Source organism: Carettochelys insculpta, chromosome 3 (assembly GCF_033958435.1).
Source record: "Carettochelys insculpta isolate YL-2023 chromosome 3, ASM3395843v1, whole genome shotgun sequence".
Taxonomy (NCBI): domain Eukaryota; kingdom Metazoa; phylum Chordata; order Testudines; family Carettochelyidae; genus Carettochelys; species Carettochelys insculpta.
This window is the reverse complement of record NC_134139.1, coordinates 60,875,022-60,900,107: the sequence shown is the minus strand read 5'-3', so window position 1 is coordinate 60,900,107 and position 25,086 is coordinate 60,875,022. Positions and strand designations below refer to the sequence as shown.

Here is a 25,086-nt window from a genome sequence, read left to right as displayed (position 1 = left end):
TTGCAAATTCAATATATTTCCACAGTTGAAATATCAGAGTTTGGATTTTTAAATTATTTACTTTGAATTTTGATAGATTAACTTCCTTCTAAATGTTGTGTTTGTACTGGATTATTCAGTGCTATTTTCTCATTTAAAAAAAAGATGCATTTTCACCATTGGCTGAATGCAGGTTTAAATGCAGTGGCTTATTTATCTAGCTTGTTTCCAACATGGAAGAGAACATGGTTTGACATGCTTGGCTTGGGATACAAATAGTCAACAATGGTCCACATTTTTGTCTCTGTTGCACCATTGTAAATCAGCAGGAGCTCTGCTTCATTTTGAAATCAGAATCTGGCCTAATATATTTCCAGATGTGTTACTGTAGGACTATTGTCCTTTCTCCTTTTCACATGCATTCAGTACTTGCCTAGGCTCACCCTCTGACTCCCACGCACGTAAACCCTGGCAGAGGACCCAGAAGCAATTTATCTGCTGCACATTGCACATAGACAGGACTAGGGCAGTTGATGAAAAGTGCCTATGTTGCACTGACTCCAACATAAAATGGTTCTCTTCCCATTGTAGAAATCCCCAAAAGAGCAGTTCTTTAGGGTAAATGGTTCCCCGATTTCTGGGCTCCTGAATTGCATAATCCCAGTCCAGTTCATTTAACCCCATTTTTAAATATCACAAATTTAACTCATTTTATTTAGAGGAATTCCAAAACCTATAAATATCTCGGTCTTAAGCAGATCACCAAATGTTGCTGCAGTAGTTTCACCCTGTTACCACATAGTCACCAATATATTTTATAGATTATAGGCAAAAATTGTTTCCTGATAGATTGATATGACTCTACTGACTTGCAAAGTCCTAAATCTCATCACAGTTGGGCTGAATTTGGGTCCCAACAGTACAAGTCTCTCTTTGGTATCTCAACTTGGAAACATCTGTCATCACTGTTTGCTTCATGGCAGTCTGCAAGACATACTCCAACTATTGAAGGTGAGCAGCCCCATATGGCACCACAGTAAGACTCAGACAAAAAAGCACATAAAGCTAAAGTGCAAAAGTGTAAGTCAAGATCATAAGCATAAAGACAGACTTCATCCTGCCTTTCTTGACAAATTTGAAATGGCACAGAAATGTTTTAAATTTAGGAATTAGTTTTTTAGTTTTATGGACCAAAGTTCTCTTTCACTTGCATTTGGCCCCATCACTTTTGCACAGAGCTAGGTGAGATAAAATGGTGAGGTTGTCCCATTGATGCTTTGCTACGGGGGGGATAAATTGAGCTTCTTACTCATAAATACAATGGGGAAAAGAGGTGCACTGACGGAAAAACAGGTTTCTGCATCTATAAACCCAGACCCTTGTCTGACAACACCCTCCATCTAATCACTTAGCTTAGAAGCTATGCTGTCTGACTACCATATGTTAGTTTTGTCATAGTGGCAAGGACAGTAGACAGATTTCACAACAAGTGTGTCCAGGGGCTAATTTGAGTCACCTACCAAGGGCTCCCACGCATCTACAGAGTCTAATACTGTCTTGGGCCAGTCTTGTTCATTTTACCATTTCTTATTTAAATGTGTCTATATTTTTATCTGTTTATGTAAGTTCTTATAAAATATTAATTCATTTTATTTTATAACACAGAAAAATGCTGACCATAAGCACCGTTGACTAAACCCTACTGATAGGATGGCAAGTGCCAAGCATTAAATTGAGAAATCCTGGGCTTTTATCACAACACTACCTTCATCTCACTGAAACAATAGCAGATACACGAGTTGGCAATAAAATTGCATTCACACTGTGTGTCCATCTCAATCCATTAACAACAATGGATTCTCACTAAGCAAATATTCACTTGTCAGAAGTATTTGCAACACTGGATTCATTCAGCAGGACTAAGTAAGTGAGGTTCACAGCAATTTAAAAGCAGCAAATTAGACATTTACAAACAGTGAAGATGCTGCTTGTCTAGCATGACCTTTCACTCAGGCTGTACAAGAAGGTGTTAATGTAATTTAAATGCCAGTTAGAAATATTTCAGTTTTGTCTACTACTCTCTATCAAATCTTACATAATAGTTCTACAGAGGAACAATTTCAAAGTATAATTTCTTTCCATAAAAAAGGTTGCATTCCTCATGTCACATATTGCAGCTCTCCAGCATGTAGTAGTTTAAATCAGATTTATGTCCCAGAAAGAAAAGCGTTCACATTTACTCATCTTTCAGTTTCTTGCTAGTTTCCGTTAAGCACTGGCTCTTGAAGTTTCTTTGTAAGACTACCAGCACCATAACTACTCCAAAGTGCTACAGGAACGGCCCTTTTAACTGACTCCACACTCGCCTTTTCTGTGACTAACATTTAGTAATGTGACCCATTAGATGAAACAAGTTAGCCATAGTTGCTTGGGGACAGATTTGGTAAGCCCGCCCTCTGTGTGTTGAACTCCCTTTCCACACACACAAAGCTTGCAGCATTGAAATCTATTTCTTTCCCCTGTGATTTCACACTATCCTAATATTTCAATCTCAAAAATATAAGAAAAAAGAAACAGATTCAAACAATGAAAGAGCCTGATTCTCCTCTTAGACTGCGTCACCAACTGGACTAATAAAGATTTGAAACAGGATTATGACTGATTTATACTAGCATAAAGTGAAATAAGAATCAGGTCTAATACATACATGTTGTTTCATCTTTAGGTGCTTTGAAAACAAGGAAATAGAACAGTAAAGAAAGAGATTCTTTTTCCTTCTTACTTTCTGGATGGTACGTGAAAACACTTTGGTTGGTGATTTTAGCTTTGAGATATTGCTAATGGAATGGCCTTAAAACTCAGGTGAGTAGTACAAGGTGGATCATTACAGTTGAGGTCTCTGGAAGGAGCGTAATCCTAACTTGTAGAGTCCTGGGTTGGTTTTTAGTATACCAATATGCTCTGTCTGATTTGTTTGCTTAAAATTAAAATTTGCATCATTGGGTGCCAGCTACGTGAAATAGTGTCTTCTATCTACGTAAAGCTGCTGCAACTATGATCATTTTGTGTGCCCTTGCTACCATAATAGTGCCAGCATATCAACAGGTGTGACTCAAGGGCAGAAACTGTTCAATGGAACTTGCTTCTCTAAACAATCCCGGACAGCCTGAGATTGTTAATCTTCTGATTCAGGCATTTGCACCAGACAGAAAGGAGCAGACATATTTATGGGGCTGATTGTTTTAGGCAAGTCTACTGTATAAAAGGCCCACATTTTCAAACACAAACTCATTTTGCACTCTTTTTCCTTCAACCATTGGTGGATACAAGTATTAGGCTGTGGCCACACTTGGACAAAACTTCAAAATGGTCATGCTAATGGCCAAACTGAAGAATACTAATGAGGTGCTGAAATGAATATTCAGAGTCTCATTAGCATGCTGTCAGACATGGCACTTTGAAAGTGCCACTTTTGAAAGTGCATGGCTCAGCTACATGGGGGTCAGTTGATAGGAATAAAGGGATTTCAAAATGTGCGGGGTCCTTTCAAAGAGGACCCCTGTGTAGCCAAGCCATGCGTGCTCGAAAGCAGCACTTTCGAAGTGCCGTGGCCAGCAGCATGCTAATGAGATGCTGAAAATTCATTTAAGGGCCTCATTAGTATTCTTCAATTTGGCCATTAGCATGACCATTTCGAAGTCTTGGCCAAGTGTGGCCACAGCCTTAGAATTTTACTAAGAGATTTGCAAAAATGTCATTTGTGCCTAGGAATTATGTTGACATCAACATTTTAACATTTGTGCTTACAAGTGACAAAATTACAGGTGCAAAATTAGAAGCTGGGTTGAAAATTCAGCCCATAAAATGGCCAATTTGCTTAATGCGGAAAAGCAGTTACTGTGTATGTACTTTCCACAAGGATTTAATGAAACATTTTATATAGCTTTTAATTAGCCTGGATTAAACTACACGCTCACACATCCCACTCATTTAGGGCTGATTTTAGTCCGACAATACGCAAGGATCATGTCACACACTTCTGTTAAGATTGAAGAAGCTTTGCCATTGCCCTTCTGACACAAATAGAAAACAAAAACAAAAGCAAAACAAAACAGAAAAATCCACCAGATACGCACAAAGGAGAGCCAGAGCAGTCTCCCTTGTTCATAGCCTCAGCATGTGTTGAATGAACATGGGGACAGGGTAATTCTGACTTCCTTCAAACAGACCTGCCAGAGTAACCCAACATACAGGTTGACTCTCTCCAGTCTGTCACCCTCAGGATCTGACAAATGCTGAATTGGAGAATTTGCCAAACCATGCGGAGGGCAATATTGTCTTGCACATTATCAACACTTCCACTGCTTACTGGGCTCTTAGAGGACATTGAGAGGTAAATTATAGTTAAATAACAGCACAGAACACTGAGATCCAGGACTGCTGGCTGTAAACAAACTTTATGGGACCACAGGGAGCTTGGCCACACCCATGATAAGTGGACATCTGGCTAACAAAAATCATTCCAGACCACAGATGTTGCTAGACCAGAGAGTGCTGGAATAGAGAGGTTCTGCCTGCAGTATGGGACAAAGCAAATACACTGGTGCCTGACCTGTTGTGTAATCTCTGAAATTATAAAGGTCTTTAGTCTCACATTCTTCCTCTCAAAATTTTCCTAAAAAGAATATAAAGAAAAAGATTGATAAAAGTGACAAAACAAGAATAACACAAGTCATCTTCTGGAGATTTTTGTATTGCCTCAGTTAGCATCACAATGGTCCCAAACTCAATAGACAGCCAACAAAAATGAGAATATTCAGAATTAAAGCTTCTTACACCTTCCTAGAGTCAACAGATTTGCACATATTGCAGGGTCGGAAAATAATTAGGGATCATGGCACTTCAAGTGTGCTGCCACGTCTGGGCATGACAGGCCGAATTGAAGGTGGCATGAAAATCCTCTTCTCTGAATTTCTTAGTGGTTTATTGTTTGCCTTTTTGGTCATTTTCATAATCAGATTATAACTGTTAGAAGGGGAGGGGGAATTGCGTACATGTAAGATGAGCTACACTTTACCAACATTGGGTCTGTTTGGGTCTTTGCTATTGGGTCTGCTTTGTCTCAAACAGTGCTAGGTTGTTGTTCTCTGGCCTTCACTTCTCTAGGGAAGTAACCAGTCCCTCCATCTTTCCAGCTGACAAAATCAAATTCCTAAGAATCGCCCAATCAGGTTAATATGAAGCCAGTGTTGGAATGTATTAGCATACAGAGATGGCTATGCTTACAATGCAATCAATGTACATAAATTAAGCTTGCCTAAGCTGTGACAGCTATGTGTAAAAATCTTTCCGTTCAGTGTACAGAAATAAAAACTTATCAGGGCTGTAAAAATCTCTGATGAATGTACTCCTCACCCCCCTTACAAAAAGTCACATCATGGCATTCTGCCTCCTGCCTTTTCCACACCTGGTTTTTGCTTTTCTACTGGTTAGTATCTTTCCTTAAGATCACGGTGGCCCTGAGTGTTTCAAATAATATTTGCATTTGCCTTGTTCACAGGGGACACAGAAGGGAATGAGAAAAAGAGGAAGCCTGGTACCACCCCTCTTGTCTGAATGTAGATCTTTCACTTGCCCTCACAGAGCATATATGTATCATTAAGACTGTGTCTGAAGGCAGAGTGTCTTAAGTCTGTAACAGTCCAAATAATAAAGAAAGAAAAAAGCTGCCTGATTCTAATACACCTAATTAGCCATCGGCAGATTCTTAATTGCATACATTAGGATGATTCCATAGTGGAGATTAATTCTAAATATACCCAAGCAGCTGGTTAAGATGCCATGGATTACAGTGTGGACTGTACTTTTCCACTTAATTAGATATCAAAATTAAGCAGCAACAAGCATTTTGACATAACGGGGATCAAGCCGCTGCTTGGCATCCCAGAGCTACACTAAAGTGACCGCTAAACAGAGCCGCACAGATGGAGAGATATTAAATGCCGCACTGGAAAGTAATTTCAAATAATAAAATATCAATATTTACATTTTAATTACCCCTACTGAGAGCCACTCTGTCATTTTCACTATTGCCGACACAGCAAGGGGTAGTGGAATGACATTGCAGCTCTGCCTGCAATGACTACTTTGTTTCCATTAAAGAATGACAAGTGTTTTAGAGGCAGTGACACCCAGTGTGTGAACAAGAATGACAGCAGATCAGAAAATTCCTATTAAGAGAATAAATGACTCAACAAGCAAATTTACTCCAAGCAAGCAGTTCCTTGAAACACATAATCCTTCCAAATTTTCTGGGGAAAGTTTATTGTTAGAGATGCCCAAGGGAAACCTTAGCCTCATGTGAAATATTTAGCAAGGTAAGACATTACCTGATGACTGGTCAGTTTAAAACAATGATACTCAAAGTGGGCAATATCTGACAGTTTTACATAAAACAAAAGAGCGGGGAGGGAGGAAAGGAAACAAATGGCACTTTTTAAAAACAGAGTTTCCTTCCTGTCAAATGATCTCACAAAAGTTTGACTGAACACAAAAAATTCTGGGTTTATTTTTGCTATCTTTACATTACTTTTATTAGAATTAGCACAAAGAACACTGGCTTATCCAGATAACAATATGCTGGCCTTTGAAACTGTTGCCAGAAACTAAACTAATTACAACAGGTTATGTGCCTCTTTCTCTCTCTCTCTCTCTGTCTCTCACCTGCTTTTCAAGATAGATTTTTTTTTTTAAATTTCACTCTGCCCTACAGTATTTACAGCAGAGGATACTGAGTTATTCTTGAAATACCCTACTAAATCTAATTACTCCTTAGCAGGTCTGAGGTCAAAATTTTGAAAAAGAGAATACATATATTAAAACTGACTCACTCCACTACCAAAATGAAAAGAAAGGAAACAAACATGAAAACAGTTTTTAAAAGAAAAAAGTCTTCCCTGGGAATGTCCATCCTGTAAAGAACTTGAATGAATTTCTGTATGCCCCAATATGAGAAAGCACATAAAAGAAAATATTTGGTCAGGACACTGTAGCTATTAAATAGCTGTTCCCTTTCATGGCATTCATTTATTTAAAAAGTGTATAGAGCTGAACATGTAAAAATGCAAGTAATGGTTCAAACAAGTAAACAACTAGTATTTTTACAAAAAGGAAAAAAGCTTAATGGTGTCTCTTTTTAAGAGTTTTAGAGCTAGGTTTCACTTTAAAATGTCACAGAGAAGTAGAGAGAATGACCTTGTTATTAGTTTCCTAACTAGTTGATCCTTCTCTTTTTCTTCTCCTTCCTTTCTTTTTCTTTAAGTACTCAGGAAGTACTTCTTAAGCATCCCTAATGCTTTTAGGACAAGACGCTTCCCCATTTCTCAGCCACTAGCACCTTTTAATTTCTGAAAGAGCCATGGTTGAAAATCTTAATTAATTGTTCCATACTGCTTCAGGATCATTATGCAATGTAATAAAGGCCGTGTAATTATGAAATTTTACAGCCATTACCAAGGCTGATGGCTCGTATTTCATCCTCAGCTGGACCCAATGGCTTTTAGCCACTCAGCTCCCCTTTGATGAACTACAGACAGATCTATCAGGCCCAAACAATATCCAGGCAAGGCGGCTATAATAGCTACCTACAGATGAAGCCTTAGATAAAGATAAACTATAAATCTACACACAAATGCAGGCACATTGCCTCAGGATGACAGAGGGGAGAGGATGAGGCACTTGGGAAAGCTGGCTGGGCTGCTTGCATGAAAGCAACCTTCTGTGGCTCTCTTTTTCAATTTGGAATTTGTTTGATTTCTTCAAGATGCAAAACCTTTGTTGAAAGCTTCACTGCTGTAGAAAACAATAGTGGTAGACAGTAGAGGTAAGGGGGGTGTGTGTGTGTGTACATTTTTCTGAGACACACAAGATGCTACATTAATCTTCTGTAGAATTTGAAGAAAGGAATTTAAATGCACAAATTAACACACACCTAAAGGGAGAATTTCAAGCCAACAAGTTTGTAAATTACAGTCTTCTTCATCTTATACGTTTAAAAATTTATTCAGTTAAATTCCTTCTATCAAGAAAAACAAATATAATTTAATTTTTACAGGGATTTGGAAAATTGGTTCTGAGATTTACTTAGATTTTAAGCTCTCTCTTTAGGGAGTAATGAAGCTGCTGTCTAGCCAGTGTCCATCTCTCCAACACTTATTTCTTTTTTCATCTTCTGAGGCCATCATTTCTTCCATTTTAGGAACATGGGACTTGCCAGACTGGACCAGATCATTGTGGTAGTCTAATATCCTATCACCAGCACCATCAGTATCTGGGGCTTCAGAGTAAGGTGCAAGACCTTCCTTGACAAACTTATCCTCAATAAACATCTTCCTACCTCAGTGTTTCTCAGTGACCAATGTCAGTCCCTAAAATCTCCATGATATAGTTTAAGAAGTTAACAAGCTGGTCCCTGATATCAAAAAAGGCTGAGAAACACAATCCTAGACAACTTCATTCTTCAATTTGAGAGAAAAAATTAAGGGGACGTTGAAGAAATAAGTAGCAGGCTTAGTTACAAGAATTACCTGTTTTTGTATAAAGGACCCTGGTATAGGATTGATATTAGGACTTTGGTCCTTTTAATCCAGGCACTTAATAAAGATTACAGGAATGGAATTATTTTATGGCTAGCAGGAAGGTAAATGCTGTCTGTATGACTACGCTATGGAGAGGGGGGAAAAAAAAGCGAGAGGCAGTATTTCTGCCCTACCATGATGAAGACTATGCACAAGTTTAGGAATGCCAATATGACAAATTATATTCCTTCTAGAGTACCCACTACTGTTCAACTCCAGTCTTGGCAGTTGTGCCATATTAATGGTTAAAAAGAAAGAAACAAACCAGAAGAAAGGCAGACAGGAACGGTGTCCTTATGGCAGGCACACCTGTCTCCCTATACAAAGGTGTCCTGAAATAGCAGCACCAGGGCTTTTCACAGTGCCTGAAATACCACTCCTATTTCAGGCATGTTATTCCGGTTCTGGTACCCCTCTTCAGACAAGGAGTAACAGAAGCTTTGGAAGAGCCCCTTATTGTGAAATTTGATGCCATCCGGACAGCCTCAAGTTTGGAATAAGGTATTTTGAAATAATTTATGCAATTTGCATAATGCAAATTGTGTAAAATATTTCAAAACAATCTCGCCATGTAGACATAGCCCATCTATCTTTAACACACACACTTCATAGTTTAAACGAATCTCTAACCATTAAGAATTAGGTTGAGACCTTCATGAAGACAGATGATCACACGCCTGCCTCCTGTGGGGATTTTGCACCTCACCCTGAAGCCTCAGGTAGTGACACTGCTGGTGATAGGATGTTGGACTACAAAACCAATCTCATCCAGTCTGGCAAGTCCCATGTTCCTAAAATGGAAGAACTGATGGCCCCAGAAAATGGATAGAGTGAAAAAAGAAATAGGTGTTGGAGAGATGAACGCTGGCTAGAGTTTCAATATCATTGCATCAGGACTTTCTTTGTCTGCACAAGGCCATGAAATCATGCATCATGTTGACTGTCAGGGATATACCACATTCTGTTGCTTGAGGTGACTAACTCTGAAAGAACAGAGGTGAGAATTCTGTGTTACTCACACATAAAAGTGACATAATTGAGTCGGTGGTGTTGTTTGAGTACTTGATTTCATTAAATAAGCATAGCACTCTGAAAGCTATTGAGATAAGAAGGGATCATCTCTTGGTAATTTTGCCTTCTTGGCCTGTTTCATTACCAAGTGGTTTTTTTTTTGAAAGACAATCCATCTGAATTATAAGGACAACATAATAGTATAATCAAACATCTTTAAATCTGAGAGATGATTCCCACAGTTAGAGCATCTGGTCTGCAAGACTAGGGAAGGGAGGAGATGTGTGATTTTGATCCTTTCAGCATAAAAGTTGGAGATCCTTGATATATGGTCTATTAAGGACCAGTGTACGCTGTTAACATGTTTATTGAAAATCTATATGTGGACAGTATTCCTTGTGCATGGTGTGAATTGAGCTATTCCTGTACTGTGTTTGGAAGCATCATAACCATTCTCAATGGACAAAATGAAAGGAAAAAAAATCTGGCATAAAATGTTAGAATATATAAGAACATAAGACTGTCCATACTGGGTCAGACCAAAGATCCATCCAGCCCAGTAGCCTGTCTGCCAACAGTGGCCAGTGCCAGGTGCCCTAGAGGGGGTGGACCAAAGACAATGATCAAGCGATTTGTCTCCTGCCATCCATCTCCAGCCTCTAAAAATCAGAGGCCAGGAACACCATTCCTACCCTTGACTAATAGCCTTTTATGGACCTAAACTCCATGAATTTATCTAGCTCTTTCTTCAATTCTGTTATAGTCCTCGCCTTCACAGTCTCCTCTGGCAAGGAGTTCCACAGGTTAACTATGCGCTTAGTGAAGAAGAACTTTCTTTTATGAGTTTTAAACCTGCTACCCGTTAACTTCATTTGGTGTCCTCTTGTTTTTGTATTATGGGCACAAGTAAATAACTTCTCTTTATTCACCCCCTCCACAACTCTCATGATTTTATATACCTCTATTATGTCCCCTCTTTTCTAAACTGAGAAGTCCCAATCTTTTTAGCCTCTCCTCATAGGAGACCTGTTCCAAGCCCCTACTCATTTTAGTTGCCCTTTTCTGAACCTTTTCTAGTGCCAGGATATCTTTTTTTAGGTGATGAGACCACATCTGTACACAGTATTTAAGATGTGGATATACTGCATACTAAAACATCTAAACCACTATCAAGATATTCATGGACTCTGATTTCCTGGATATCATTTAAATAACTTCCTTAAAGTGTAAAAAGTTAACAAAAATTCAGCTGATTGCTTTAGCTAAAACACAGGGCAATCTGTACACAATTGGAAAGGTTTGATGTAGACTGATAAAAACTGTCAAAACCTCTACCCCCACCAGTTCCCAATCAGTTAACTTGTTCTTAGCCAAATTAGCATCAGCCTCATGTGAGAGCCCCTTAGCTTTGTTTCTTTTCATCCTCCCACCCAATCACTAACACCACTAAGATGAAAAGGAAACACAAATATGCTCAGCAGGAGCATTTTTCAATGGAGAAACTTCAAGAAGGATGTAGCCCCAAAGAAGCTGTGATTCTTAGTTCTATCAGGAAAGGTAATGCCAATGAATATGCAATAACAGGCTAATAAAATACAAAAAAATTAAACGACATTAAACAATGGATAAAACCCATGTATCTGATCTGCTGCTTCTTGTTTTACAAAAGAATTGCTTGAATTTTTATGCAGTTTGGTAACTGTCCAATTCGTAATTGTACGGACATGTGTATTCCATAATGTGAGAATCCAACTACAGTTTTAGAATGAGGACTAAAAATCCTGCATGACAAATACTCAGGCAGTTCATTTGTAGCTTACTGTATATGGGTTGAGGCAGAACTCACACCAGCACATTTAAGAGATGAGAATTTTATCACTCATAAATTAATTAAAACAACCAAAAGGGAGTCAGTATATATTTTGATTAAAGACGGATTTTCAGAATTAGGTTTGTATTTTACTTCTTTTTCACGTGATCCATTCCCATGGAGAAGGCATGATAGCATAAAATGTTCCTAAACAATCTGTTTTAGATTACGTGAACAGGAAAGCTTCTGTTGACTGTTTTAAAGACAATTTGTAATAAATAACAATACACATTGATTTATGGAAAAAACATTATCATATATACAGACCAAAACCAGAAAGGAAATGGTGTATAATTGTATGTCTTCTCTGTTAAGATTTATTTAATACTGCAAAAATCTATAGCTGCTGTAATGCACACCATGTTTTACTGTGATTTTCTACACTTGGTATTCCCCAACTGAACTGTCTCTAAAGTCTATGGTGATTTTTTTTTCCTACAGCAAATCAACAGTTTTTCCAAGGGGTCTCTGTGCAACCAAGAAGTATGACATTTACTAATGTGTTGTGCATCAGGGATTCTCTTTTGTAGGAGCCAATACTAATAAGAAAGATATGGTTCAATGTCCTGGGTATTCTTCCAGGTTTTATTAATTAAATGCAAAGCTTTTCCCTCTGGAATAGTGCAAGATATTTATGAACACTCCAGTCCACACTAGAACAAATTTACAGTAATGGAAGTAATTGTTATATATACCAGCCCCGGTTATCAGCTTGCCAGGGGAAAGCTGGAAAAGGTGAAGATTATGATATTTTTTTCCAAGATATTTTAATTGTACTACTTAATCTGCTAAATTAAAAACTACAGAGCAATCTTATTCAGATCACAGACAAAAATCATCATACCTATTTGTGACAAAATGTATGAATGCTCCTATCGGCTGCAATTATACAGCAAATTTAACAGTCAGCTTCACACATGGTCACAGAGCAGGTAAAATATAAATGTTATCTTGTCTCCAGTTATGCTATCTCTTCCCTTAGTACTTTCATGTTTTTTTTTCCAAGCCTCTGGTCCCCAAACACCCAGACACCCACCCCCAGGCAACATGAAATGCCACCACATTCTTCTCCTTCAAATTAAACATCAAGAGCCATCCCTACCACTACATTTTCATATGCTTGAAGAGGAATCATAATTGTGCTCATAGCTAGTTTATGTAATCACATGTTCCTTTACCTATGGCCGCTGACCTTCCCATTTCCATTCCATCTGTTTTTATGTCCACTTAATTCAGACCATTCCGTCTTAGGGATACATGGGTGATTGGTCAGTGCCTAACAAAAGGGGATCCTGATCCAAAAAGGTGCTATTCTAACAAACAATAAATGATGGATAATATTTTCTTATGGATATTTTGGTGCACCATACAACTTTACTTTGATAATGAAAGTATATTTTGGCCTAATCTTGCACTACTGAATCCAATGAAGTTGCTGGAAGCTGAGGAAGGCCCACAAGGAGTTTAATCCAGGCTTGCCATAGTTAAACATACATTGTTGTGAATCTTCTAACATAATCGTATATAGGTGCATGCACATGCAGAACTCAGGTGTGCAAGCTTTGCTAAGGATGCACAACCAGGTGTAAGCCCTAAAACTTTTAGTCACTTACATGCTGCAATTTTGGAAAATCTGCCCCTCCATCTCCTCAGATCGTTTCTTTTCCATGATCTACCTCAAATAGGCTGTGCTGGCTGCTTGATCAAGAGGTTCCTGAGGTACAGCCTCCAAAATAAAAGCAGATTTTCTTAAAGTTAAGAGATTCTGACAACCTTTTTTTTTTAACCAGGGCTCAGATTGTCACTCAACGTTCTCCACTGTTCAAGAGTTTGGGAAAAATCTGCCTCTGGTAGGGATGTCTGTATTATTATTATTATGGAGAGATGCAATCTGAGTACAGCAGAATAGTCAGAAAGTACTGAAAAAAGTGGGGAAAAAAGATATCACATATGAGAATGCTCCCTGGCTACACGTCAGCATTATTTCAAAATAAGCCATTCCAAAATACCTATGCCAAAATAGCTCATTTCAAAATAACACAGCTACGTACAAGAATGCATTTCGAAATAGCATGTCTGGACATGCAGTGCCTAGATTGAAACAGTGCTATTGGACACCATTTTGGCTTATTTCAAAATAAGGCTATTCTGTGTCTTAACAGTGCCTATTTCAAAACGGCCATTTTGAAACAGGCATTATTCCTCCTGCAGTGAGGTTCGCAAAATTTGAAATAACGCTAGCATGTAGTGTAGCGTGTAGCATAGATGCTCACCAAGTTATTTTGAAAGAACAGCTGTTATCTCAAAATAACTTTGCTGTGTGACCATAGCCTGGGAGGGCAGGGATGATTAGGGGAATACGAGTAGGTGGCAATGGGAGCAAAGGGTTTGGGTCTGCATCAAGGGAAGAAGGTATTGTAGGGAGGAGGACAGATGTGAATTTGGTTGTAGGGCAAGTGAAAGGGGTTGGGATGTTCTGGTAAGAGGGACTGGTGAAGATTTGCAGAATGGGAGAGGAGGCCAATGAAGAAGTTTGGAGAGGACGTAGGGTAACAGAGGAAGCTGAGGATTTGCTGAGACCTGATTTGTCTCTGTGCATGTGTGCGCTGAGATCTTAGAGCCTCTCTGTGCCCACAGTTTCTTGTGGGATGTAGGGGGCCACTGATCATCTGGGCGTGTGAGCCCTTCTCTCTGCACCTCCACATGAGATGAGATTTGAGACAGGGGGCTGAAAATAATACAAGTTTAAAAATCTGGAAGATGAATGCCTAAGATACACATCACTCCTGTCTGGAAAAGGGGTGCACCTGGGACATGGCTGAAGCAAGGGCAGGAGTCCCAGCTGGAGGTGGGTAGAAGGATTGAGGGCCCCAGCTCAGATCACATAGCTGAAGTACTGTGCAGCCTTCCAGCAAGCTGCTACCTGGGGTATAGGTGCACAACGGCAATAGGCAGGAGATAGCAAGGGGCCACTTATAAGTTCACACAACCCAGAAATGCTGTCCGAGGACTAGCTGTTGGGGGGTGGGGGGGCAGAGAAGGAGAAAGACACAGCAGTGTTCCTTCACACGCTCAAAGTTACCGTAAAAATCGTGCAATAAAACGGTCAAAATCCTGGGACACCTTTTTCTCACTCTCACTGGCTATGTTAGCAATGGCACACTGCTAACATTTCAAAGCATAATCATTATCCCCTTCCACTATAACAAAATGTATAGGAGAGTGAGGACCACTGTGGACTCATGTAGCCTAACCTAATGGAAAGACCACAGGACTGGGGCTATTCCCAGCTCTGTCACCTACCTTTTGGGTTACTTGAGCAACCACCTCACCTTTTGTGCCCCAGTTCACCATCTGTAACATGGATTATTACCTTGCTACTGTAGTCTATCAACCACAAACCTAAATGAGAACTAAAAATGTCATAATGAGCATTAACTCATGCCAGCAAACATCTCCCTCTGTGTTTAAAAAAGTAAGTTATTAAACTGCTCAAAACTTGGTTAACATGGAGTTAAGTTTGCTCAGTGACACCTTATACTCCTCCTCAATGCTCAAACATCTGAAAACCAAAAAATACAGAGTTAAGATTAAGTCCCAGGAACTCGGGCCTCACTGAGTGATGCCCCAATAAATCTATAACACATATATTCACATTTTCCCTGTTCACTGTACTGGGTAGGCACTATGCGAACTTGCCCTACACTCAAAAACTGAGCTTACTCAGATGGGCACCTCATGGTTCAGGTGCATTTCTTACTTTAGAGGCACAAATGGGAGAAGGGGGATTAGACCCAGTTCTTCCAAGCTGCTCCAACATATTCCTCCGCCATTCAGTATAGCTACACCTAACAGTGAATGCAGTCAGCATACCTGCAGATCATTCCCATTGGCTATTGCCAGTTCCAGTGTGGGTTGAGCCCAGATTGTGTGGGTGTTTCTGTATGTCCTGGTTTTTGGAAGTTTTGGGTTTCGCTGTTCTTGATATTCTTGAATGGCATGTGATATCACCAGAGAGCCATAACTCTGTTTTAAGGGGCAAAATACTTTGCTAAGCAGCCGTAAGAGTAGAACCCAGTTTATTAAGAAGTCTTGGGAGATACCTGAAAAAAAGATACTGTGAGAAAATGACCAAAGTGCTATGAAAAGGCTGAATAAGCCCTAATCATGGAGGACACAGGATATATTTACACTGAAGCTGGGATGGTGTTTCTGAGTGCGAGTTCTATCTCTGCTCAAGACATCTAGCCATTTAAATCTACTGATCACAAAACACTCAAAATTGGACGCATAATTCACCTTTTCAGATAGGAAACAGAATTCAGAAGTTAAGTGACTGCCCCAAGGTTACAGAGCAAAAAGAGTCAATGTCAGAGCCAAGAGTAGAACTTATGTCTTTTGACTTCCATTCTTGTCCCCTGTTCATTGGAGCATAACACTTGTAAGACCTGATCCATAGCTTAGGCAAAGAATCCAAATCACATCATAGCTATGTACACCAACCAATCGGCTTAAAAAAAGATTCAGGAGCTGTAAAGATCCTTCAATTAACAGAAAATTTCAGATGACTGGTGCAACTGGGACAGAGTCTATTAATGTAGCAGAAGGTTTCTTTGTTTTTTTGTGTGTTTGCTTGCTTTTCCCACTGACTTCACCAAGAGCAGGATTGGACCAATGTGTAACTCTTCTCACTTTCTCACAGTGAAAAATTTAAACTAGAATCTTAAGTAACTATCTGGTGCTGACTTTATAGTTTATACCACTGAGCAAGAGGGTCAAGTGTATTAGCGCTATAAAACTCCAAATCAACATTGATATTATACTGTCTGTATGAAAATACATAAAAATACATTTAATTAACTGGAAGGTTGTGACACAAACTGACAAAAGCAATTTAAAACAGAAATTTCAAAGCTAAGTCTGACACCTTTAGAATCATTCTTCTCTCTACAGACAATACATATTTAGGCCAGATTTTTTATATATCACCACATATTTTTAAATGTTTGAAAATATGCATATTATTTACCCAATTGCCTGGAATGTCTGTTGGCGAAATACATATTTATTTTTAAAAGCAATCCATATATTATTTACTCAGTGGCTGAGAACGACTGAGAAAAAGCCGTTCTGCTCTGTCAAGTAAATACATATTTATAAATGGCTTTTAAAACATATTATTTACCCAATGGACTGTAATGGCTCTGCCAGTCCCATTACATGTAAATATGTAATTAGCCACATAATAAAATATCCCCATAAAATTTCCCCAAAAAACATTAACTTCCTATGTGTCAATACACAATTCTTTTGCTTTAAGTTTTTTCTAAGTTCTAAAAGCTATGCTAATGAGTAAGACATTTTTTCCATTATATACCGTGAGGCAAAGAATAGCCCCATTACTGAAGTGTAATTTTCTTTATGTTATACTTTCGAGCTCCAACGCTACCTTCGGACCTACCTGTGCAGCCCCGCTTCCAGTCCAACTAACTTCAATGCAGCTTTGCACAAAGCAAGAGAGTCTATTGGTAGCATGACAGGCTAATTTAGTACTCAGGAGCTGCGTCTACACATGCACGCTACTTCGAAGTAGCGGCAGTAACTTCGAAATAGCGCCCGTCACGTCTACACGTGTTGGGCGCTATTTCGAAGTTGAAATCGACGTTAGGCGGCGAGACGTCGAAGTCGCTAACCCCATGAGGGGATGGGAATAGCGCCCTACTTCGACGTTCAACATCGAAGTAGGGACGTGTAGACGATCCGCGTCCCGCAACATCGAAATAGCGGGGTCCTCCATGGCGGCCATCAGCTGGGGGGTTGAGAGATACTCTCTCTCCAGCCCTTGCGGGGCTCTGTGGTCACCGTGGGCAGCAGCCCTTAGCCCAGGGCTTCTGGCTGCTGCTGCTGCAGCTGGGGGTCCGTGCTGCATATACAGGGTCTGCAACTAGTTGTTGGCTCTGTGTATCTTGCACTGTTTAATGAAAGTGTGTCTGGGAGGGGCCCTTTAAGGGAGCGACTTGCTGTTGAGTCCGCCCCGTGACCCTGTCTGCAGCTGTGCCTGGCTCCCTTATTTCGATGTGTGCTACTTTGGCGTGTAGACGTTCCCTCGCTGTGCCTATTTCGATGTTGGGCTGAGCAACGTCGAAGTTGAACATCGACGTTGCCAGCCCTGGAGGACGTGTAGACGTTATTCATCGAAATAGCCTATTTCGATGTCGCAACATCGAAATAAGCTATTTCGAAGTTGGGTGCACGTGTAGACGTAGCCAGGAGGGTATAGGACTGATACCACCTGCTAGTGTTATGTGGAACATGGACAATTGTATTAGTTTCACCCCTCAGCTTGGCAATGCACCTGCACCACTGCTGAGCCTTCTTGAAAAAGGAAGGCCAAGCATGAAATATGCCAAATTTTATGTGTTTTTTTCCCCCACAATGAACTAGGTAAGACCATCAAACCCTTTTCTGTCTAAAGTGAACAGGATTTGAAACTAGGGCTGTAAGGATTAAACCCACTTCTTCATCTAGCCCAGGGGTCGGCAATGTGCAACTCCGAGCGCTGCTGCTGACTCCACTTGCGGTTCTGGAGGCTGCTGCTGTTGAAACAAGGCCCGTCATTAAAACAGGCTTTCGCTTTTTGTTTAAGTGGCAGCAGCTCCAGAGCAACAAGTGGTGGCAGTGGCAGCAGTCAGAGGAAGCCGGCAGCCGCCCATGAGCTGCACACGGGGGAAGGAGCGCTGGGGGGAGAAGCGGCTGAACCTACCCTGCCAGAGCCACATTGGGAAAGAGGAGAAGGAGGCTGGGCACCTGCCAGCCGGCAGCGGGAGGGCTCTGCCTCCAAGTCATGCGGGAGCTGCTGTCCAATGTGAAGGGCTGCTCAAACCTCCCGCCATGCTCAAAGCGGGGCTGGATTGCGCAGCTTGCTGTGGTTGTGTTGAGCCCAGGGTGCACACCTGGAAGAGTGAATCCCTCTCACCTTGAGGCGCTGCAGAGTGTCTGCCCCCCACCCTGGAATTCACCTTCTCTCAGCTGAAATCAGTCACTTCCTTTTAAACAGCCATTAAAATAAACACCCAGGCAGTAAGGGGGAGCAGTGGGAGAGGCAGTCATCTGAGGTAGGTAAATCCTGGGGCTGGGGCGGGCGGTTTGGGGCTGATGGGAATTAAGCCGAGGGTGGTGGGAGTTGGCGGGTGGTGGATGGTTTGCAGGTGATAGGTGTTAAGCCTGGAGTTGGGGGTGGTTTGGGGCTGACGGGGATTAAGCCTGGGGTGGTGTGGGTGTGGGGGGTGATGGGTGGTTTGCAGGTGATGGGTGTTAAGCCTGAGGGTGGGAGTGGTTGGGGCTGATGTGGGTTAAGTCTGGGGGAGGGGTCGCCTTTGGGGGCTGAGGTGGGTTAAGCCTTGAGATGGGGGTAACAACCTTCTAACTGGTACAAATCATTGTGTGTGCACTATTCTTAAAAATAGGGGTTACAAAAAGTAGGGTTTGATATTATTTATTAAGGACTGTCTTGTATTCATGTGCATTGAGGCTCCAGAAGTATTGATTTTTTACCTGAGTTTGAAAAAAAAAAAAATGGCTCTTCTCAGTACTTTGGTTGGAGACTCCTGATCTAGCCCAATAAGGATAGGCATTTGAAAGAACAGAACTTAAAAAAATCCTAGCCCCATAATTATTGTGAATTTTGTTGATGAAGAATGTTAACTTGTGAATTTTGGCAGTAGTCCTATACATTAAATTTTAAACTGAGTTCTACTTTGCTAGTAGTGCAGTGTGTGTTGTATTAAATGCAAGACATTAAGATGTAAATTTTATTCTTTGAGCTGAATACCAGGTGATTAATTCTCATAGAGCAGCGATCAATTGGTACAGATGTTGCACCTGTAGTAATCTCTGGTTTTGTACACATTAGTAACAGGAGTGCACCACTAACACAGGTGTTACTTGCATAGCTGTGCAGCATGTCTAATATTCTGAAAACAGTAAGATTGGTATTTGGATTGTATGTAATTCTGCCAATTTTTTCAATTAGATCCATTATTGATTTGATGAAAAGGCAAATGAAAAATACCATGGTAGTATGTAAATTGGCTGGAGAGAGCATCAGGTTCTGGTACTGAGCTTATAAATCACATGGCTGCTGAAAATGGCTTTATCAATTGTACCTCAATGAGATTTCTGGTGACTCCCTACAGTCATGGGGACATTTTGCAAAAGACTACTACAAGATTGACCCAGCAGCTGAGGTTTCAACCATATAAAGGAATATGCTAACATGGTATATAGCCCTTTAGAAAAAGAGCACCAAGAATGTGTAATCTGTTAGGGTTACAGGGCCAGAATCTACCTCAGGCGTACCAGTATAAATACAGAGTAATCTCTTCATATCAATGGAATTATTCCAGGTTTATACCTGTGTGAATGAGATTAAAATCTGGCCCAGGCATATTAATATTATGTATTTTTCAAAGAATCAAGAACTGTTTATAAATTGATGCTGTATTTCAAGCTGTCTAAGTGCTTGGCATGTAGACACAGCTAACTAACATTACTTTGTAATATTCCATAATCTGTCTCATTCACACACTCTTTTGCCAGAAAAAAAGGAGATGTTTTCTTGCCGAGAATGAATTATATGTGACACTCAGGCAGCAGTTCGTATTGTTATGTTTGCAAAGGCAACCCCTCTGTCCCTTTCACCTGACAACTGTCAGCACAGAGACTCAAAGCAGATCCAAAAGCAAGTAGAGTCTTTCCACAAAGAAGCCTCTTGTCTATTTTACACTTGATTTATTTATAAAGTCAAATCAAAATGCTCCTGTGAAAAAATTATTCTTACTTCATCTCTTGGAGAATCTTTCCAGATAATGCTTTGCTCAGTTATTGCAGAGCAGATGAGGTTCACCTTCCCAATTGGGAGTGCAGGAGGAAGAGGGGGTTGTAGGAGGAGGAGGAAGAAGGAGAGGAGCTGAAATAGACATAATGGCAAAAGAGCCCTGGAGCTAGCTTGACAGAGTTCAGCAACAGAGGGTTGAACTATGGAATACATTTCTCTATAAAGATACCATAATCAAGTCTCTTAAGGTGACACACAATTAAGTCCTGTGTCTGGCTTTGGTGCAGTGGAAACCTACATAAGACAACACAAGCTTCCAAAATCCTCTTTTCTGATTTCGGCACAGTCACTTATGGCTTTGCAGAAAGCCAGCTTTTTGTAGAATCTGACCCTTCCATCAAACCACACTAACAAAAAAAGCCAATGGGCCAAAAACTACTGGGTTCACAGAGAGTTTTGTCTGAGAAGAGGACTGCAGTTTTAGGGCTTTTCCTTCTACATACTCATAAAACAATGCCTGTGAATGTAAATGAGTGATTTGTGGTATTTTGTTCATTCCACAAGGGAATATCCTTGTACGTACAGATGTGTATATGCAAAATATATTGAATGATGCCACATATCTTCATATATAATGAAAATAATTTACATCCCTGCTACAATATATTGCTATGAAACATACTGTGCAGAGATCGATACTATGGGGTGAAATCTCTACCTTCTGGAAGTCAATGGGCGTTTTGGCATTGATTCCAATGGTGTCAGGAAATAAGCTTATTTCTTTTCCCCTTCTGAAAACTACCCAAATCTTTGTGTACAAATAGAGCCATTAATGGAAAATAACACACTACAAGTAAGACAATACACACATCAATTAATCCACAGGATACAGATGAGGCAATCAATTTTCCAAAATCAATTAAAAAGGAAGAAGAAAAGGAATTTGAAATTCCACTTATTTAAATAGGAAAAAAAAAGGTACTCAATTGCTGAAATCTCTTTCATATTTGCATTCTGTCTTTATTAAAGTCAGCCAGATACTGGATAACTGGATAATGCAGAGAGGTATATAATAAAAGCATATGCCACATAAACTGATCTGCAAAAATTGTCAAAAAAGCTCTATATAGGAAAGCTGAAAGTTATTTTTAATTGGGGTAAAATTTAAAAATACATATTTAATCAACCAAAAAAGGCAAGGGAGAAAGTAGAAGGGCACATGAAAATACTAGAAAACTTTTTAGATTGCAGTTATACTTATGCCTGATTGGAGAAAGTGTCACATTTTTTTCCATGCCTCTTTGTGTACCCATGGGAGAAATGCCCTCCAATGTTTCAGTCATTTGCTGAAGTTTGGTCAAGGAGGTGGGGACGCTGTTAGGGGAAGTAAAAAGAGCAATGTCCATTTGAAGCTTGTCTGTGAACTTTGCATGAACCGCCAGGAATAATGTAGTGTGATGACAAGCCAGTTATACCTTCCACTAAATTTGCTGTCTGGAATGAACTGAAATAGTGTTTGGTTTGTGTAATTACGTCCATCTATCTTTATATTCCAGCGGCATATCGCAAATTGAAAATACTAAAAATTGACTGTTGGTTCTGATATTTAATGATTGCCAAAGACAAGACGATGATTTATTGGTTACTTACCGATGTGACACATTTGCATCTTATTAGACGGAGATTACTATTCCTTAAAATGCGGACGAGGCCTGATCATGTCTGATGGATTGATTTGATTTGCAAATGTAATCAAACTAATAAGAGGGAAAAAATGAGCAATAATGCCTTGTTTTTCAACTGGCAATCACTCCCCTGCCAACAAGGCTGATATCCCTGACTAAGCAGCCTTCACACAGTCTTCCTGTCTCCTCAAATAAACAAAGGGATGCAGAGAGCTTGATAAGAGGATAACAAGTCAAGTATGTATGTAACAAGGAGCCTTACCCACAGAACAGTATCGCTGCATTAATGGGCCAGCCTAAAACATACTGTGACATCTATCATCTTTAAAACCCTCAGGAATATCCATCCCTCTAGAATAGGAAAACCCAGAAGAAAGTAGCAGTTTTAATTAAGGGAATCCCAGGGGATATCCATCACCAGTTCAAAAGCAGAAATTTGCAGGTGCAATTATTAGCATACAGGCCTAATGGGAAACTAGTTTGGGTAAGCAGTTTAATTGGTTGAAATTTCAACCTATGGGCAGAAGAAAAGAGACTGGTTTCAAAGAAGCATCATGTGGTATTTTTAAAAGCTCCTAAATCATAATTGTAGACTTTTCATGGATTTTTTTCCCTGCACAACACTGATAACAATCAGCCAAGAAGAAAGTTCCACTACAGACACACTAGTATGCAGGCCATGTGCTGCTATTTCCGTAAGGGCTGAAATATGGTTGGTGGCTTAGTGGAGGGAAAACCTAAAGAGGAACCTAGGCTATGAGGTAGCAATTCATCATGTAAGTGTGGGATGGTTGTCCAGTGCAGGTACTCCAACCAGAATGAATATAGTGCTCAGAAGAAAATGGATTGGTGAGGGATTTAAAGGAGGTGTTCTGAAAGGAGCAGAAATGAAGGAAGGGGAATCAGAGCTCCTATCACCAGTATAAGAGGGAGTCCACCACCCCTCTCACATAGCCACCCTTAAACTTTGATCAAGTGTCAGATGGCCAGGTCTCAGAAGTGGTTGGCTGGGGACCCAAGATGGGGAAGGGGAATGGCTGACATCAGCCCCTCCCAATATATGTCGGTAATTATAGAATTATATGCATTGTGCAATTTTATCTGCTTGGTACTCCCAGACATTCAAGGATAAAGCTATGGCCTAATTAAAATCACGTCCAGTGTTTCCTGTCCTTCCAGCATAGCCAAAGGGAACTGCAATAAGTCTACATCCATCCCCCTTCCTTACCCCCACCAAAAGTAGAAGGCAAAAAATGGAGCTTTGAGGCCTGCAAAGCTGATCATGGCACATACACCTTTATGGTCAGATCCAAAACCCACTGAAGTCAATGAAAGTCTTTCTAATAACTTCGGGACCAGACCCTTACTGGAGTGTGACTCTTGATCATTATGGGTCTGATTCTGCACACATTGCAGCAAATGGATAACTTTTTAATGGAGCTGTTCACGTGAGTAAATTTTTTCATGTACTTAAGTGTTTGCAGGATTCTAAGCAGCTGCAGTAAAAAGGTATCTGCTGACATTACACACTTTGTTAAGGAAACAAATATTATGAGGTATAAGGTAAAAACACGATTGACTTTATGAAGTTAATTACCATGCTCAAAGGACTCCAAATAGTTTCATAATGTAAAACTGGACAGTCAATGCATTTTGAAGGTACATAAAGATATCTTAACAGTACAAAAGCATTCTGATCAAATTCCAATTTAATAATTGTAGCCTACCTGCCAAAAATTCCCCTTCTACTTTTCACTGAAAAAGTTATACTTCGCTACTTGTCCTAAACTTTTCTTTAGAGTTGCTATAAATATGTATTACCATCTCCTGAAGAGACACAGCTTTCAGTTGTTAGTGAAGTTCTCTCCCGTGTAAAAGGTATCAGAGATATATGCCAGCACAGCAATATATACATATTTTTATCCATAGCAACCCCTTTCAAAATCCATCTCTAAGATTATTCTCCCTCATTGCAGACATGATCTCCATAGGTAATGAGGCTGTAGATGGAATCACTCATTCAGTAGGCATATTAATAATCTCATTAGCAACACCCTGTACTCTAGTGGTTCTCAGCTGGAGGTACATATACCCCTTCAGGTACATAGAGTTCTTCCAGGGTGTGGGAGGTGTGTCAACTCCTTTAGATAATTTGCCTATTTTACAAGAGGCTAAAGAGAAAGCACTAGTAAAATCAGTGCCAACTAAAATTTCATAAACATGACTGGTTTTTAGTGCTCTATATGCTATATGCTGAAATGTAAGTACACTAGTTATATTCCAATTGATTTATCTGATAATTAAGTGGTAAGAAGTAAGCCATTTGTCAGTAATAGTGGGCTCCGACACGTTTGTATGATCGGATTTCGTAAGCAAGTAGTTTGCAAGTGAACTGAAAGTTGGAGGTGCACAACACAAATCAGACTCCTGAAAGGGGTACAGTCATCAGGAAAGGTTGAGAGCCAATATGCTACTCTGCATACTGTACATTCCTCTTTGTTTGTTTTTGCCCCCTCCCAGCAGATAGATATATGAGAGTTACGAACCAATTTGATTTACCTTGCCATCCCTCCAACCTGCTCAAATCTCCTCCCTTCAAAAGTTATTTGTTTTGGATTTGGAGACCTTCTTAAAACTATCACTGGATTTCATCTCAGTGCATGAGCTTGCTGAGAAATTTCAACTCTCATTACAGTCAACTGGAAATAAAGGAACTCAAAACCTCACATAAGGAAGGATCAATTCTACAAGCTGCTGTACACGGCAGCAAGGTGCTGAGTGGCCTACACATGGGTCTGAAGTTAGTGAGAGTTGAGGGACTTCAGCTGCTTTCAGGAGGATGCCTTTAATGAGCAGCACAGATTGATGATAAAATTAAGAAATTCTTCTTGTGTCTGGCTACAATAAAGTATCAGAAATTAGGGGAGAAGAATCTCTTGGGAACTCTATACTATACTACAGGACATGTTGTGCACACTCAACACATTTTTCAAACAACAAGGTAGGGTCTACAATTTTTTTTTAAAGAAAAAACCCTCTTCTCTAAACACTACTGTGTGCAATTAATTC

At 40.0% G+C, this 25,086-nt stretch overlaps 1 protein-coding gene across 13 annotated transcripts in view; it reads right to left on the bottom strand.

The window, feature by feature from the left end:
- The window catches only part of ESRRG (estrogen related receptor gamma), a 506,336-nt gene that overhangs the window by 22,317 nt on the left and 458,933 nt on the right, over positions 1 to 25,086 (bottom strand). The window lies entirely within an intron of this gene.